At 35.7% G+C, this 17986-nt stretch overlaps 1 pseudogene; it reads right to left on the bottom strand.

Annotated features, from left to right (window-relative positions):
- Nucleotides 1-1033: 1033 nt before the first annotated feature.
- Nucleotides 1034-17753, bottom strand: LOC140517222 (nucleoporin Nup43 pseudogene; annotated as a pseudogene).
- Between the last annotated feature and the right edge of the window lie 233 nt (nucleotides 17754-17986).

The raw sequence follows: 17986 nt of genomic DNA, 5'->3' as shown, positions 1-17986 counted from the left end.
TATAATCAAATTTTGGAAGTTTAAGAAATTTCAAAAAATTTTCATAGCAAAAAATTTAAATTTTTCAACCAAAAATAAATTTTCTTCGTCTAGGCATATGAAAATATTTAGTTTAAAAGCACCATTAAGGAAATCAGAATATTTTCCCATTTTTAAAATGTTGATATTTCATGCTCAAAGTCTTTGAAAACAATATTTACTCCATTTGTTCCAATTAACTTTTTTCCTTTTAAGAAAGCAAATATAACACATTTAATTTAGGGGAACAGAATTTGAATAGAAGGAAATAAATTATTGATGAATAGGAGTTGATAAAATAAGAGATCCCTTTGGTCAGTGACTAAAAAAAAACCTAAGAAACTGACAGCCTGCTCACCATCATTGTAAAGAAACATTCCTCTACTGTTGGCATTGGTTTGTTAGTATCAGGGCTTAGTTAAGTGCCTTTGTTATAGTAAGCCTTTAATGAATATTTGTTGAATGGTTGCTTCAAACTCACCAACAAGGAAGGGGGAGGTCTTTTGGGTTCATAATGGAAAAGGGAGCACAAGGGATCACTTTTTTTTTTTTTTGCCTTGTGTTGCTATTAATATTCTTTTCATCATGCAAAATCTTCACATACCAAAACTTTAGAAAATCAACTTATACATTTTCATACTTGCTTCTTAAGCATTGGCAAAATGCAATGTAGGGATGATTATAGCTAAGTTTAAGAAGTTTGAGATTCTTAAAACATAGAACAGTAGCTCAAAGATGTCTTTAGCAGTCTGGAATGTTCTAATTTTTCTATAATCAGACACCAAGTCTTATAGTTAAGGAATAGGTATGCCCAACTGTCAAAATGTCAAAATGTCCTTTCATTTTTGGTGATTTCACACTAGAAATAAAGGTTTCTAATGACAAGTTTACTTATAATTTTGGATTCAAAAGGCTGATACTATTAAAATAGAGGCAAATCAAACTCTGAGGTGAGACTTACCTTCATAATATTATCATGAGAAAAGTTGTCAAGATCCTAAAATGTCAGAATTATTCACAATGTTTTATTTGGCAATAAGCTAGTGACCTTAATACAGTCTTTTGCAAGATCAGTGCTGGGCCAGGAATTGAATGACATTAAGCTGATTACTTTTAGTATTAAGTAATGATGTACTACTTCTAGATTAGTGAAAAAATGAGGATTCTTTCTGGAAGGTCTATGGAGGTACTCCAGCAATAGAGGGATTCATTTTCAGAACAAGAAACAAACGAGCCTTCAGTAGAGACACTGGCATGCTACCTTGTCCAACATCCCAAATACTCAACATTCCATCTTGACCACAAACAACGTGTTGCTGATTGGAATGTCTATCAACACAGTGGAGTGAAACTTTGTTACCAGTCAGTGACATTATCTGAGAGGGTTCATTTCTTTGCTGTCTGAAATGCCCTATCTTTATCTGTCCAATTGAATCCACTGTGAAAATCTTAGGAGCTGGAAGGAAGGTCACTGCAAGGAATATACTGCTGCCTGTGTTTTCTGTAGTCCATAAAGTTTCTCAGGAATCAGTTCTGAAGAGACTTTTTCTGCCATCTTTCCCAACAGTCACAATTTATGGACTATTGCATGCAATACTTGTCATGCATTCCTATAGGAAAGGCTGCTTGGATGAATGTAGTAATGGTCTCTTGCCAATTTCTGCTTTTCTGAGTCTGATTATTTTGGTGGTGAAGAAAAATTGTTACACATTCTGCCAGAGGTGTCAAACACAAGGCCCACAGGCTACACATGGCCCCTCACGCTCCCAAGTGCTATGTAACCAGATTAAAATATAATTGGGAAAAATTTAACAAAATAAGTAAAAATATAGTGAAGCACAGATCATATTAATAGGTGATTTTCTAAGTCTATATGTGGCCCATTGGAATTGTTATGTATGGTTTAGTGGCCTTTGTTTCTGTTTGAGTTTAACACCACTGATGGAGATGAAACAGCTACAATTGTTTCCTGGTCAAAAACTTTCAAGTCTCATGTCACTATGGTGCTGGATTTCATCTTATAACACACCTTCAAACCCTTTATAAAAGCGTAAGTTACCAAAATCTCTAATACGCCATAGTGAAATAGCATTTTCTTCACCGTTCCAATATCCTGTAGCAAAGGTCTCCGTGAACTGCAGGCCTCTGGGAGCATGGGTTTTACTCACTTTCTGACAATCTTAGCATAGATCTCCATAGTGGAGAGGACAACAGAGAATCAGCAAACTCACTCTGAGAAGAGTTTATTTACCAATTGCAGGAGTTCTCTCAAACTGAACAAAAGATCAGAGAATGATGACTCATATGAGGAAGAAATTCAGTATTGCTACCTGATAAAGGCTAAGAAAATACATTGATAAGGTCCTAGTAAGAGATGCCTGATCTGTCTCTTTAGATGAGGCTAAGGTAGGAAGAGTTGAAACATCGTTCCAGTTATGGAGACACTCAGGGAACAAAGGGTACCCAGAGAGGCTAGAAAGTGAAAATGAGCTTGACATTCCCACTCTTGCAGGTTATGTTAGCTTTTCCTTAAAAGATTTTGAAACCTATCTTGAGACTTGATTAGCTCAGGCTAATTGTTTAACTTCTTGGCCACCTTCACTGGATATCCTTGCTAAGAATGGTTTAAGTAAATCTCCTTTTGTTAACTGTTGAATCATCTGAGTATCTTATTTCATTCCATTATCAGACCTAAACTGCCAGAGAACTGATATGAGTCAATTCCAACCACAAGTATTAAGCAACATACTTTTATTGATGTAATCTTCCTGCTGCATATGCAAATATACAATGTTTTGCATGTTTTATTGCAATACATTTCTGCGGGTGATATATGGTTGGTTCCTGTATGCAATGCTGTTATGGGATGCTATATATTTTGTATTGTTTTGTTTAATTAATTTACTATGTCATATGGTTATATATTCTGTTAATCATCTGCCATATGTTATGCTGGTCACATGCAGTAATGCCTGCTGGAAGCAGATTTTATGTGAATGGCATGCATTAGTTACCCACATGTACATTGTACTACATACCTGACATGATTATCCGTGATCGGGCTAATTGTTGATTTATCTTGCTTAAATGGTGAACACCCACAGATGTTTAATATACCCCATGTAATTTTCTGGGGCTAGAAATTTATCACTGTGCTGAGAATGTAGGGAGATAGGGAAGTTTTTCAAAGGGCCAAATAGAGCAGTAAAGCTAATGGACTTTGCTGATACATAACAAATGCATAACTGTGAGCTAGGTAGGTAGAGAACAAAGACCTGGTCTCTTTCACTTAGTTTTTATTTTGGCTCAAATTCATTTATAATCAGAGAAGATTTTGGAAATTTACAATCCCAATTTTCCTAATTACAAAGGATTTCAGTTCAATCCCAGACAGGAGGAGGATAAAAGAAAAGGCTGTAACTTTGGGGTCGCTCTCACTTGGTTTTTGTTGTCTGAGTATGATGGCCCATAATCCTTAACTTCAAGCTATCAGCTAAAAAGCTCTCAGCATTTCCTTAACAGGGAAGAGTTCTAGTTAATCCATCTAGCTAGTTGAAGCTGAGGTTGTCCACTGGTGGTTATGAAAAAATAAAACCAAGATGTTGGTAGCAAGGAGCAACGCATGAAACCAGCATCTTCGGACAACATGTTGTTGTCCAGCATCAGAGGCATGAGTTGTTTCTCCATATTTTCCTTGTATGTATTCCCTCATAAAACATCTTTTGGCTTATCTACTTCTTCCTCTGGTGGTATAGACAGCATCTAAGGCAAAACATAGTGTAGGGTCTGGCAAGGAATGTTCAATTGCTACTTTTCTTATTATGCATTTTTATTAAATATCTTGCTTTGAGTTTATTGTGTCCTCTGAGTAGGAAAAGTAGATACATGAAGACGGGAGTGTCAAAGAGTAGAGGAAAACTTGGGTTGCTGAGCTTTATTTTTTCAATGGCTTTATTGCTTTTGTTGATTCTAGGCTAAAAGTAAAGCACTGTTCTATCATAGTCTCATAGATTTAGTGTTGAATGGTACTTTATAGACCATCTCATCTACTCCTTTTTGTAAAATAGTTTTATTATGAATGAGAAATACATCAATAAATATGTTTCTATGGACAAAGAGGGTCAGAAAAGGGATGGTATATAAAATCATGAATTTATTAAATGCCTTTATTTTGGGGAAGTTTAAATTTAGCATAGTAGTAATAACATTGCCACTCTATTTCATGTCCCTTACTGAACTTCCTTGTGCTCATTTTGGTGTATTTTTAAAATGTTTCTTTGGTACTCTTTTCTACCTTCTTTTTTTGTATATCATTATCATCACCCTTCCACTCTCTTTACAACTCCCTCTCTCCATACTTTCTTTAAACAAATATGTATAGTCAAGTAAAACAGAATATTCTGTGTCAGAAAATGCATATCTGATTCCATTCCTATAGTCCTCACTTCTTTACCAAGAGATGGGAAATATGCTTCACCATTAGTCTTCTTGATTAATGACTGGTCATTGAATGGACAGGATTTTTAAGTCTTTTAAAGTAGTTTTCTTTTGCAATGTTGTGATCATGGTATAAATAATCTCTTTGGTTCTTCTCACTTTACTCTACTTCAAATTTTCCCAGATTTCACTGGATATATTACTTTGTAATTTCTTTTTGAACCATATGTTCCATTATATGTTTAGCCATTCCGTAATTCATTCCTTTTGTTTCTACAACAAAAGGTGCCACAAGTGGTGCTATAAATATTTTTCTTTTTGTACATTTGGCTTTGATCTCTTTATGGTTCGTGGATAGTAATAGAATGATTGTCTTCCACTGAGTATGCATAATTTAATGACATTTTAAAGTGTAGTTCAAAGTTGTTTTCCAGAGTGGATGGACCAATTTTAACTCCACCAATAAATAGTGCATTGGCGTGCCCAACCTTCCACAGCTTCTTCAACAGTTTCCATTATCTTATTTTTTTTTTTTTTGGTCATCTTTACCAATCTGATGGGTGTGAGGTGGAACCTCAGAGTTATTTTAATTTTAATTTCTCTTATTAACGATTTGGACAAATTTTTCTTCAAATGGTTGTTGATAGTTTGAAATTCTTCCCTCAAAAACTGCCTATTGATATCCTTTGAACATTTAACTATTAAAGGGTGATTATTATTCTTATTTATTTACATTAATTTTCTGTATATGTTGGTTATATGTCCTTCACTGGAGAAATTTGCTAAAAATATTTTCCCCAATTAAGTGTTTCCCTTCTAATTCTAACTGTAGTGATTGTATTTGTGAAAAAACCTTTTCAGTTTTATGTAATAAAATATTTACATTTTATCTCCTGGGATCCTCCCTATCCTTGTATGGTCAACAACTTTTTGACCATCCATAATTGGGGAAAAGTGTCTTCTTCCATTCTCCTTTACATTGTCTATGATCTGAACTTTTATACCCAGCTCATGTATCCATCTGGAGTTTATTGTGGTATATGGTATGAGATATTGATCTGTTTAATTTCTGCCAGATTGCTTTCTAGATTTCCTAACAGTTTTTATTGAATAATGATTCCTTACCTCAGTAGTTAGACTCCTATATTAAATTGCTTCTGGTTCATATATATCTAATCTGTTTCATTGACCAACTTTTTTATTTTTTAGTCTATACCAAATTATTTTGATGGTTACTATTTTGTAGTATAGTTTGAGATCTAATATTTCTAGGCCCTGTTTCTTCCCACTTTAAAACATTTTTCCCCTTGAAATTCTTGATCTTTTTTTTTCTGTCAGTTGAATTTTGTCTAATTCTATATAGTAATTGTCAGTTTGATTGCTATTACATTAAATATGTAAATGAATCTATATGATATATACATATATTATATTATCATAACCTAGCAATGCTAGAGCAGTTAATTCCTCTACAATTATTTTTAAGTCTTATTTTCTTTAGATAAAAGTGCTTTGTACCTGTATTCATATAATACCTGTGTATGTCTTGGTAAATAGACAGATACCTTATACATTCTGTAATAATTGTGAATGGAAATTCTTTTTCTAATATGCTGATTTTTGATGGTAATGAATAGAAAGTTCAGTGATACTTGTGGCTTTATTTTATATTTTACCACTTTAATGACACTACTAATTGTTCCTATTTTCTTTAATCTCTAGGGTTCTCTAAGTAAATTATCACATTATCTCTAAAAACTAAGAAGGATATAATTATACATAATTTACAATGTCAATTATATATAATGCTTTTTTTTGCCTGTTTATTTCTTCAGTTTTTTTTATTATGTGATTATAATAGTTAATATTTTTAGAATGATCTTAAATAGTATTGGTAACAATGAACATTTTCATTTATTCCCTGATCTTATTGAAAAGGATTCAAGTGTTTCTCCATTACAAACTATGCTACCTTTTGATTGTAAAGGGTGTTTTGTAATTGGTTTTAGATGAATACTGTTTACCATATTAATGAGAGGTCCATTTGTTCTTATGCTTTCTAGCATTTTTAGCATTAAAAGATTTTCTACTTTATAAAAGCTTTTAAATCATATGATTTTTCCTTTTTGTTTTTAATGCAGCTAATATTAACAGTAATTACATTTATAGTCTTGCCATACTGAACTAACCCTGAATTCCTTCTTTGAAACCAAACTTTTCAGTTTATAATCATTTTATTGTGTTTCTTTGTCCTCTTTAATGATATTTTAGTCAATATTTTTGGAAATATATTCATTATGGATATTTGTCTGCAACAATTTTTTTTCTGACATCTCTCTTGGGTTCATGTATTAGGACCACATTTATCTTGCGGAAGAAGTTTGATAAGATACTTTCTCTCCCTATTTTTGTAAATAATTTAAGTAAAATTTCAGCTAATTATTTTTTTTTAAATATTAGAATGTAGTTGTAAATCCACTGGTCCTGGTTTTTTCCCACTTGGGAATTTATTTATGGCTTGTTCAATTCATTGTTCTGAGTTGGAGCTCTTTAAATTCCCTATATTTTTGTTTGGGTGATGTTAATATTTTATATTTTTGTGAATATCCATTCATTCCATTTCAGTCATAACTTTTGCTGGTATATAGTTAAATGAAATTATTTCTTAATAATTTTTACTTCCTTTTCTTCTATTGTTAGTTGGTTTCTCTCTCTTTAAAATAAAATTAGTAATGGTTTCTCTGTTTTGTTAGTTTTTTAAAAATCAATTTAATAATTTTTGTCTTCAATTTTTATCTCTTTTTATTTTCAAAATCTTAATTTTGGAGGGATTAGTTTTGTTTTTTCATGTTTGTTATTCGTGTGTGTGTGTGTGTGTGTGTATGTACATTTATCTGCACTTTTCATCTTTTATTGATGAATGCGTTAAGAGATATAAAATTTACCCTAAGGACTGCTTTGGTTAAACTCTAAAAGTTTTGGTATCTTGTCTCATTCTTGTTATTTTCTTCATTGAAATTAGCTATCACTTCTATGATTCCTTCCTTGTTCCACCAATTCTCTAGTTTCTATTTCAATTTGGATCTTTTAAAAATGACTTTCATTGATTATAATTTTTATCATGTTGTAACCAGGAAAGAATGATGTATTTAATATTTCTGCTTTACTCTGTTTTTATGGAGTTTTTATGCACTATCATATGGGGAATTTTTGTAAAGATACTAAGAAGTGATGAGAAATAAAAGATAACTTTCTATTCCCTTTCACTAATCAACCTATCATATCTAATTCTTCTAGAATTCTATTCAGCTCCTTAACCTCTATATTGATTTTTAAAATTAGATTTTTCTATATATGAAAGGGGCATATTGAGATCCTGAACTATTATAGTTTTATCTTCTATTTCCCTCTAATTTAATTAGCTTTTCTTTTAAATAGTTAGATATGTTTGATTTGATGCATATATATGATAAATTTTGAAATTTATGGTTCCTTTAAACATAATGTAGTTTTCTTGCTCATCTCTCCCATGTTTACTTTTACTGTTGTCTGAGAAAATGATTGCTGCTACTCCTTTTGAAAATTCTTCTGAACCATAATAAATTCTTCTCCAATCTTTCATTTTAACTTTGCATGAAACTTTTTGCTGGATTTTGCTTTCTAATCTATTCTGCTACTCTCCTCTATTTTATGGGCAAGTCCATCCCATTCACATTCATGCTTTTAATTATTCTTTTATTTATATATTATATAATAAATATTTATTTATATTATATTTTAATTATATAATATATATTAATTATATATTTCATATACTCATACTTTCAAGAAACCTTTTCTCTCTTTCTTTACACAGATGGTGAAAGAAAAGTAATGTGATTAACAATAGAAATCTATAATTGAACTGATCTGATCCCACTCCTCTATTCTTCCTCTCTTAACCTAGTCCAAATTCTGATCACTTGTTCTTATATTTTCTCTCCTTTTGAACCAGCTTATGATCAGTCCTTTGAAGTTCAATGTTGTTTTGCCTTTCTGGTTCTACCTTCCTCCTAAACCCAAATCTCCTGTTTCCTTGTTCCTGCTTCTTTCCCTGTTGAATTTACTTGATCTCTATATCACTCTTTTTGATTGTGTGTTCAACCTTCTTTTACTTGGTTCAGATAAGAGTGAGGTTCAAGAGGTTCATTTTTGTATGTTCTTCTTGATCGCTCTGATTATGTTAAAAAAAAGTTCCTCCAACTTTTCTTCCTTATTTATTTGCTATTATTCCCCCCCCCACCACCATTTCTTTCCTCTCTTCATATGGAACAAAACCACCCCCTGTGTTTTTTCTTATTTTATTCCTCTGTGAATCTTGAAGATAGTGGGATTCTAAAGAGACATTTGTTTCTTCTCTCATTATTACCTGAAGTAAGTACTTTATCATCACTGCCTCCCTTCCATTTTTTTCATTTTTCAATTGCATTTGACTTTCAAGTTTTTTCTCCTCTCCTATGTATGTATTTCAAAATTTCTGCCCAACTTCTAGGTGCATGATCTATCTACAACTGTCCTTGTAAATTGTGCAGACCCATCTAAGTCACTAACATGTTTTTTCCCAAAATTATTTTAATTGAAACTGAATGCAGGGGCAGTGAGGTGGCTCAGTGAAAGGAGCACTGACCCTGGATTCAGGAGGATCTGAGTTCAAATGTGGCCTTAAATACTTACTAGCTGTGTAACACTGGGCAAGTGTCTTAACCCTGATTACCTCCCCCCTCCCCCCCCAAAAAAGGAAGAAATTCAATGCTATATAATCATAATGACCAAACTTGGCCCTGATGAAGAGATATAAGGAAATATCTTAGTTCCTTTCTTTATAGATGTGGGAGAGTATGGAGGTGGAACACAGAAAATAATATCAGATTTGCTTGTTATGCCAATTTGTTTTGCTGAACTGCTTTAGAAATTTGTCTTTTAAAAAAGTAATAGATGCCTACTTGGGTGGAGGGTAGGGGATTATATTGGGAAATAATAGTTAAGTAAATACAAAACATCAATAAAATTTTTAAAAAGTTGAGTGAAAAATGTAGTTCAGTTCACTAGTGAATGATCTTGAGTTTTTGTTTTATTTTGTTTTCTCTATGAGGCTGATGAACCACAAGAAGTAATAGAACTCCATTTCTAAACATTTGAATTGATCATAAAAGGTTTCTGGAAGTAAGGGTTGGGCAAGGTGGAGAAAGGTGCCATTGAATCTTAGAGTGGGGCAGGAGAGTAATTCAGCCTCCTTTGTGTTAACAAATTTTGTCATATCTGGAAATCTCTTCAGAATCAGGAGCGTTAGATTCATGTATTGGCAAAGAATATGCTTCTCCTTCAACTAAAGTGAATGACTCATGCCTAACTATAATGTGACAGGATTTGTATGCCAAGGAGTGGGCAGAAAAACCAATAAAGGCCATCTCTTTCCCATGCATAAATCAAGGCCGTGTTTTCCTGAAGACATCTTGATCCATTGTGGTTTAGGAGGAGAAATTTTTTTGTTATTGAATATAGATAATGTTAAAGACAGGAAAGGGGAGAGGAGTGAGGCTCGCAAGCATATAGCATTTTGAGACAAATTAAAATTAAACTTGCTCTACATATCTCTTTGTAGAGAAAAAACAACCTTGTTAACTGAATGTGATATTTTGCTAAAAACACCACACACACACACACACACACACACACACACACATTTTAGTAGATTTTGGTATATTGGAAAACCCATAGAAAGAATATCAGTGTCAAAACCTTCCTTTTCTTTGCAATAGAAAGAAAAATTAGGATAACCAAGAGGGAGATAATCATAGGAGACACATTTCTAAAAAGCCTCTGAAATACTTCTGCAAGTCCTCATTCTGGAATCTTTCTATTAACTAAGAAGCATCTCTGCTATGGTACATGTCTTGATGCATTTTCCTGCATACCTCTTCCTATACCCACTTTCCCACCCAGAAGCAGAATTTTTGTAATAATTCCTCTATTCCTGATCTCATCTGCTCTCTTAATGAACTAGAAAATTGTTGTCAACAGGATGTGTGAGTTTGGGCCTCTTGCATTTCCAGTCATCTTAGAAAGACAACCAGAACAGATCAAATTTGAAGGAAACATTCCCTTGTTCTTCTGTTACCATTTACAATTATGCTATACCTCAGGAGAATAAAAGATGATGACATAAATAATGCAAAATGATATGCTTTGAAGAAAATGTTCAACAAATATGCATGATACTTCTTCATAAAAATGAAGGATTTTTTCCTCTCAAAGCAACCAAAACTTACTAACTTTTTAGTAAGTAACTGCCTCTCTTCTCCACCTCAATTCTTCTTCTAGTATTCATTGTTTCTGGGAAGACTATGGGCAGAAGATTTATCAGTAAATTCTGGCAATCTGAAGACAGTAAAAGTATGAGACCATTATTTGAGACTTTTATCATGACATAAGGATAGTTACTGAAGATACTCTCTAGGAGTGATTAAATCTCTTATCCCAGGAGATTGTTGCAAAGGTATAGGAACGGATTGTATCTCTAGGTGGAAGGAAGGTACACACTAATTGATACTCCTTTGAGGTGATTGAGTACGATATTCACACATGAATTGAATTCATTCCGTACTGATGAGTAATTGTTTAGGGTTTCTTTGGAAGTCTCCAGAATGGACAGTTTGAGAGACAGAAATGGAACAGAGCTGGGAACTGACCTGGGTCCTAAGAGAGGGGTAGCATGGGCAGGGGATGGGGTGGTAAAATCTATGCATGCACATAGCCTCCCTGCCACCCTGGATGATACTAATGACAGTTATGGACAGGTAACTGAGGGAGTCTCTCAACCATACATAGTCCAAGAGGTGGTGGAACTTGGACCCCTGGAAATAGAAGCGGCAGCAGTTGGAGACTGTGTTGGAACAGCTATCTGAGAGAACATTAAGAGTTCAGGTAACCAGGCTTTTAGAGAAAGGGGATAGTAGCAACTGGAGTCAGTGCTGGCATAGTGAAAGAGCCTGGACTAAAGTCTCTGGAAGAGGAGAGGATTGCCCTGAACACATGGACCTGGAGAAAGAGGATAAGTGACTTAAGCCATTGATGCTGTAGAGAGCAAACCTCTGCTATTACCTTGAATTATTTAGACAATGCAGGTTCAATGGGGAAGACAGCTGCATGTCTAGCATCCCCAGGTTTGTTTTCCTTCTGTAAGGTGGTCAAGCCATTAGGATAGAGCTATCATTTGAAGCATGTATTAAGTATCTACTATGTGTCAGGCACTATTCTAGGTGCTGGAGGTTCAAAGATAAAAACAAAAGTTTTTGTAATCAAGGAGTATGCATTCTTTGTGTGTGTGTGTGTGTGTGTGTGTGTGTGTGTGTGTGTGTGTGTGTGACAGTACATTCATATAGAGGTAAATTAGAAGTATATATACATAGTAGGTATAAAGGTATGTGGTATGCAATATGGTAACCAACCCCCTTCTCTTCTATTTTGGACATGGTGAGTGTGGAATGCCTTTGAATATTTGGTGAGAAATGTCCAGTGGGCAGTTGCTGATATAGGATTAGAACTTTAGTCAAAGTTCAGGGTTCAATGTATAGATCTACAAGTCATCTGTGTAGGAATGGTATTTAAATTCACAGGAACAGATGAGAACCCTGAGAGGATATAGAGAGGACTCAGGTCAGAACCTGGTGATACACTCAGGAAGTGGGATCTGGATCATGATCCAACAAAAGAAATACATTCATAGAATCTAAGAGTTAGAAAGGATGTCAGGAACTATCTTTTTTCAACCCATACATGGAAGGAATCCTTGTTGGAACATAATGTACTGCACATACTGATGGCCAACCTTTGCTTGACCTCAAAGGAAGGAATGCCCTCAAGGCAGGCAATTCCATTTTTGGACAGCTCTAATTGTAAGGAAGCTTTCCCTGATATCAAGCCTAAACCTAATATCTCTGCAAATTCTTCCCATTGCTACTGGATCTGCCCTCTGGGGCCAAACAGAACAAGTCTAATCTCTTCCTGTATGAGACAGACCTCCAAATACCTACAGGGAACTGTTATTACCCTCACCCCTTTCTTCTCTTCACCAGGGTAAACATTCCCATTTCCTTCAACCTCTCCTCATATGTCATGAACTCAAGACCATTCTACTATACTGGTTGCCTTCTTCTGGGTATCTCTAGCTTATCAATATCCTTAGATCATCTCTTGCAAAACTGAACACAATACTTTAGAGGAGGTCTGGTAGAGCAGAGTACAGTGGGACTATTGCTTTTTATTCTTGGAAATGACCCCCATCTTAGAGCAGCTTAAGATTTCCCTTGGGTTTTGGTTTTGTATTTTTGGCTGCCAGTATAGGGCTAACTTAGAGTGAGAAAAATAACCTGGATAAATCAGAGATAAAACTTGAAGCCAGGTCTTTTTGATTCTGCAATCATCTCTCTATCCACTATGCCATGCTGGAACAGATGGTAGATTTTTTAAAAGGATCAATTAGGAAAAAGTGGAAGGATTGCCTTGTTATAGAGAGAGTTAGCTATTGTTTGTCCTTCATTTTCAAGGAAGACTAATAATTTCACAGGCAGTGTTGCACAAAGTTGTCAGCCTCACTCTTTCTCTCAGAGTCGATGAAGTCCACTGGCAGGACAAAAGTCAAGATAACTGATGATGGCCTGTGATGCAGTGGATGACCTTGGCATCTTCAGCATTTAACCAAGCTCTAAGCATTTCACAGTGCCTGCTTCAGCTGCCTTCATGTCATTGGAACAAATTGTTCTCATCTACCCATTCTGCTGGGGGAAATCTTCACATGCTTGTGGATAACATAAATTTGTAATGGAGTCTGTCAGAATGGATGGGTGACTTCCTCCAGAATTGTATTGCAGTATGACTAGGAACAGAGGAAGATTGCAAGAGGAATCCAAAGCTGAAGTCTGGTGAAAGAACAGGACAAGATAGCAAGGGATACAAGAGAAGAGGACAGTGAAAAGCTAAACAGGTTGAGTTTGGAAAGGTAGTAGTGAAGTCAGAGCTGGAATAATGATCTGGGAGAACACTGAAGATTATAGGGATTTGACATCATGATGATGATGATGATGATGATGATGGCAATGATGATAATGAGGAGGAAGAATAAGTGAGATATAGGGAAAGATGGAATGATAGGAGTTTATGGTCAGGTAGGGGAATTTCAGAGCTCTTGGTCATAGAAGCAGAACATTTGTGTGTGACAGTAAAACTAAGAATACCTTTTATCTTTGTGTTTGGCAGAAGTAGGATGAAGGTCATGTGAGCTTGAAGAAGTCAATAAACTAGGATGCTAGGGTGTCTGTCGATATTTATAATTAATCTCCTTAATGTAAGGGAAGGGAGGTTGTGGTGGAAAGAATGTGAGCCAATTGTTGAACTCCTTATATAATAGAGAATGATTTGGTGACTGGTAGGTAACTGTCTTTAGGATCAGAAAAGGGTGATAAATCAAATTGGAGTAAACCTCAAAGGAAGATAGGTTTCTGAAACATGCAAGCAGAGGCCAGGTTTAGAACTGGCATTGGGGAGCAAGGAACATGCCTACTTTCCCTCTTGGAACAGTGTTTTGGGAGACATGAGAGAATACATATCCCATACAATGTTTTCTTGGAGAAAGTAGGTTTCCGTGAATGTCAGAGAAGGAAGGAGCATAAGAGGAAAAGATGAAGGGAAGCCTGTTAACACTATAAATGCATTTTACAGGACACAATGGGGAAATGAGGGAAGAGCTGGATTAAGACTTAGGAGAAGAAGGGCTGAGGTTGATGGAGATGGAAGAATGGGTAATGTTCAGAGAGGAGGAAAGAGATTTGATTAGGCAACTGGGGATGTTACATACTCAGATTTCAGAGAGAAAGAGGTGCAAATGTGCTGGTCATAAGATGGAGATGTAGTGCCGATTGGCTGGGTTTCTTACATTCGAGAACTGCAAATGGCAGAGGGTGAAATTCATTGGAGTATAAAGGGATTGTCTCTTAGCAACCCCACACTCATTTCCTTTCTAAGGGGAGTCCAAACCCTTAGGGTAATACTGTAATGCTAGAGGTCTGCATAGATCCCTGTGTAAAAAAAAAGAACTAAATGGAATATCTGGCTTTGACTAAGAATTGTATCAACTATTTATGGGATGCTGCAAGTCCTTTGTGTCATTTTGCAGGATCAAACAGATTGTCTTGTACTCAATATTGTTAATTTGAGTGCTTACACATGAGGTCTGGCCCTTTTACCCACATCTGTGGAGGCTTAGATACGACCTATATTTTGGGATTACCATGGAAATCTGGGTGGAGCAAAATGAACCACAGAGTGATGATTTGGGAGGCAGTCCCATAAAACAGATGAGGCATCAGACCACAGGATACAGACAAGGTGTCCCAGAGGTTTTAGTGTAGTTTTTACTTTAGAAGAATTTTGGAAGTGTAAATGTTACAAATTTACAAAAACATAATTTGGGAGTCTAATTACTTAAATGTTTATGTTTACTTCTGGGAAAGTTAAATGATACACTTTTATCTTATTTTTTTCTTTCAGTCTCTCTGAATGAAGATGGAAATTTTGGAGAAAAATAAAACTGCATTCCCTGGGTAGCTAAATTTGAATCCACATTAGACTTTTTCTTGTAGGTCATATGAAAACTGTTGTGAATGCATCAAAACTTTGTCCTTTGTATGATTTTAAGGCTAGGATTACAAATGCAGTCCTTTCAGGCTAGGATTACAAATGCAGTCCTTTCAGGCTCTATGCAGTAGCTGATGATTTTACAAAGTCTGAAAATCAACCACAGTGAAATATAGCATAAGATGGTAGTTATGTCAATTTAATGAGAAATAGATCAATATTTTTATAATTTAAATATTAATGTTTCAAATGGGGTTTTTTGGTAGATTTGTGCTTCTGGAGTAATTAAAACTTAAAATACACTAAGGCTTTTGGGACATAGGACAAGTTGAAGATAAGGCAGCCAAGTCATAAGAGATACCATCTTTTCTGTCCTTTGTGGCTAAATTCCTTGAAAAAGCTGTCTACAATAGGGGCTTCCACTTTTGTCCTCTTCTCCTCAGGGTTACAGTCGCTCCACTGAAACTTTGAGAAATTAAGTAACTTGCCCAAGGTCACCTTTGCAATGTCTCTTGAATTCATTCCCTTCTTTCCTTTGACACCACCACCACACTGATAGAGGTCCTTATCACCTCATGCCTGAACCATTGCAAGAGTCTGCTGGTGTGTTTGCCTGCCTTAAGCCTTTCTTCACTCCAATACATCCTTCACCACCAAAATAATTCTTCTGAAGCACTGGTCTTTACCCTGTGCCACCTCCCCTTAATCAACATCTTATTGCCTACAAGATTCAAGTAAAATCCTCTCATTATCTGAACAACTCCCTCCTACCTTTCTTCTAAAAAGGCAAAGGTCTCCCATTGCATCCTAGGTCATCTCCAGTCATCCTGATGAATATCTGGTCACTGGATCCAGATGGCTCAGGAGGAGAAAGTGAGGCTGGTGACCTTGCACAGCCCTCCCTCAGTCAAAACAAAGTCAAGTGCAAGTCATGTCATCATTTCTCTGATGTCATGGTCTTCTTTGAAAACAAAGGGCAAACACAACAACAACAACCTTTCTTCTTATCCTTTACTCCCTGCCATGTTCACTTTGATCCAGTGACACTGGTCTTCTCGCTGTTCCCATGAATAAGACACTCCATTTCCTGGCTCCATACATTTTTTCTGGCTGTCTCCCATGCCTAGAATGTTTTCCTTCTTCATCTCTGCCTACTAGCTTCCCTGACTTTGCAGGAAAACCTTGTAAGAACTAACCAAAGTTTCACCGTGTACAGGAAGCCTTCCTTGGCCCCTCTTAATTCTAGCGCTTTCCCTCTGATGATTATTTCTTATTTATCCTGTATATAGCTTGTTTGTATGTTTGTTTGTTTGTTGTCTCTCCCATTAGATTGTGAGCTCCTTGAGAACAGGGACTGACTTTTGCCTCTTTTTGTATTTCCAGCACTTAGCACAGTGCATGGTACCCGGTAGGTGCTTAATAAATATTGATTGGAACAAAAACCGTACCTAGTTTTTGAAGACTTAAGTAGGGTCATGCTGTGACCTTGGAAAGTTACTTAATTTCTCAGAGCCATTGTTTTGTAAGATGATGATAATAACATTTACTCTGATTATTTCACCTGGTGACTATCAGGAAAAAATTAAATACAGCAAGAATTCTCTTCACTATAAAATACTAAACAAACATAATAACATAATTTCCTATAGCATTTTTAGGACTGGTATTCTCTTGATTTTATTCTCATTAAAACCTTGTGAGGTTGACACAAGCGTTGTTATCTCCACTTTACAGATGAAGAAACTGAGTCATAGATTAAGTGACTTGTCCCTAGTGACACAATGTGTCAGAGTTGCGATTTAAACCCAACTCTCCTCATTGCACACGCAGCTCTCTTTGCTCTAAAACAGTTCTCCCTGACTCCAAGCTTAGAACATTGTCCATTAAACCACCTGGTTGGAAAGAAGCCTGGGTTTGAACTATAGCTCTGCTACTCACTATCTGTGTTAACCTCTCTTGGCTTCAGTTTCCCCATCTGGTAAATGATGGTATTAGATTAGCTGACTTCTAAGGTTCATTTCAACTCTAAATCTATGATCCTATGAACTTGGACGAGGTTGGAACTGGGGCTTAGGGAATGAAGGCAGGAACAAAATTGTTGGTCACTAGTAGCAACTGATATGTCAGAGTAGCCTTTGACCTTTCCCTCCTTTCTTATTTCATACTTATTTCTTTCATTCAATCAGTGCCCAGTTCTCTCCTTCTTCCTCTCTGTTCTGTTTCCTCTGCCACTATCCTAGTTCAGGTTCTGATCAACTTTCTGCTTCATGAATATACTAGCTGCAATTTCCTTTACTTTACTCTCTCTTTGTTGTTGGGGAGTCATTTTTCAGCTGTGTCTGACTCTTTGTTGACCCCATTTGAGGTTTTCTTGGCAGAGATACTAGAGAGGTTTGCCATTTCTTTCTCTAGCTCATTTTACAGATGAGGAAACTGAGGCAAACAGGGTTAAGTTACCTGCTCGATGTCACACAGTTTATAAGTCTGAGGCCAGATCTGAACTCAGTAGGATGAATCTTCCTGATACTAGACCTGGTACCCAACTGATTACCTGGTCACAAAAATCCAAGCTTCTTAGCTTGGCATTCAAGACCTTAAACAAATTGGTCCAGAACTTACCTTTCCATATGCCGCCTAAGCCGAAGCTAAACTGGACTACATAGTAACCTAACATTTATTAAGTGCCTATGAATCCTCCCTATACCCAACACAAACCTTCTTTCCTCAGTATTTTCTTTATGTTGATCCATCTAACTGAAATGCTATTTTTCAGTTCTATCCATCGAATCCCTACCCATTCTTCAAAGATCAGCTCATATATTATGTTCTGGAGAGGTAGTGTGGTTGAGTTGGAAATCGT

Source organism: Notamacropus eugenii, chromosome 1 (assembly GCF_028372415.1).
Source record: "Notamacropus eugenii isolate mMacEug1 chromosome 1, mMacEug1.pri_v2, whole genome shotgun sequence".
Lineage (NCBI taxonomy): Eukaryota > Metazoa > Chordata > Mammalia > Diprotodontia > Macropodidae > Notamacropus > Notamacropus eugenii.
This window is presented reverse-complemented; position numbering and strand designations above follow the sequence as displayed.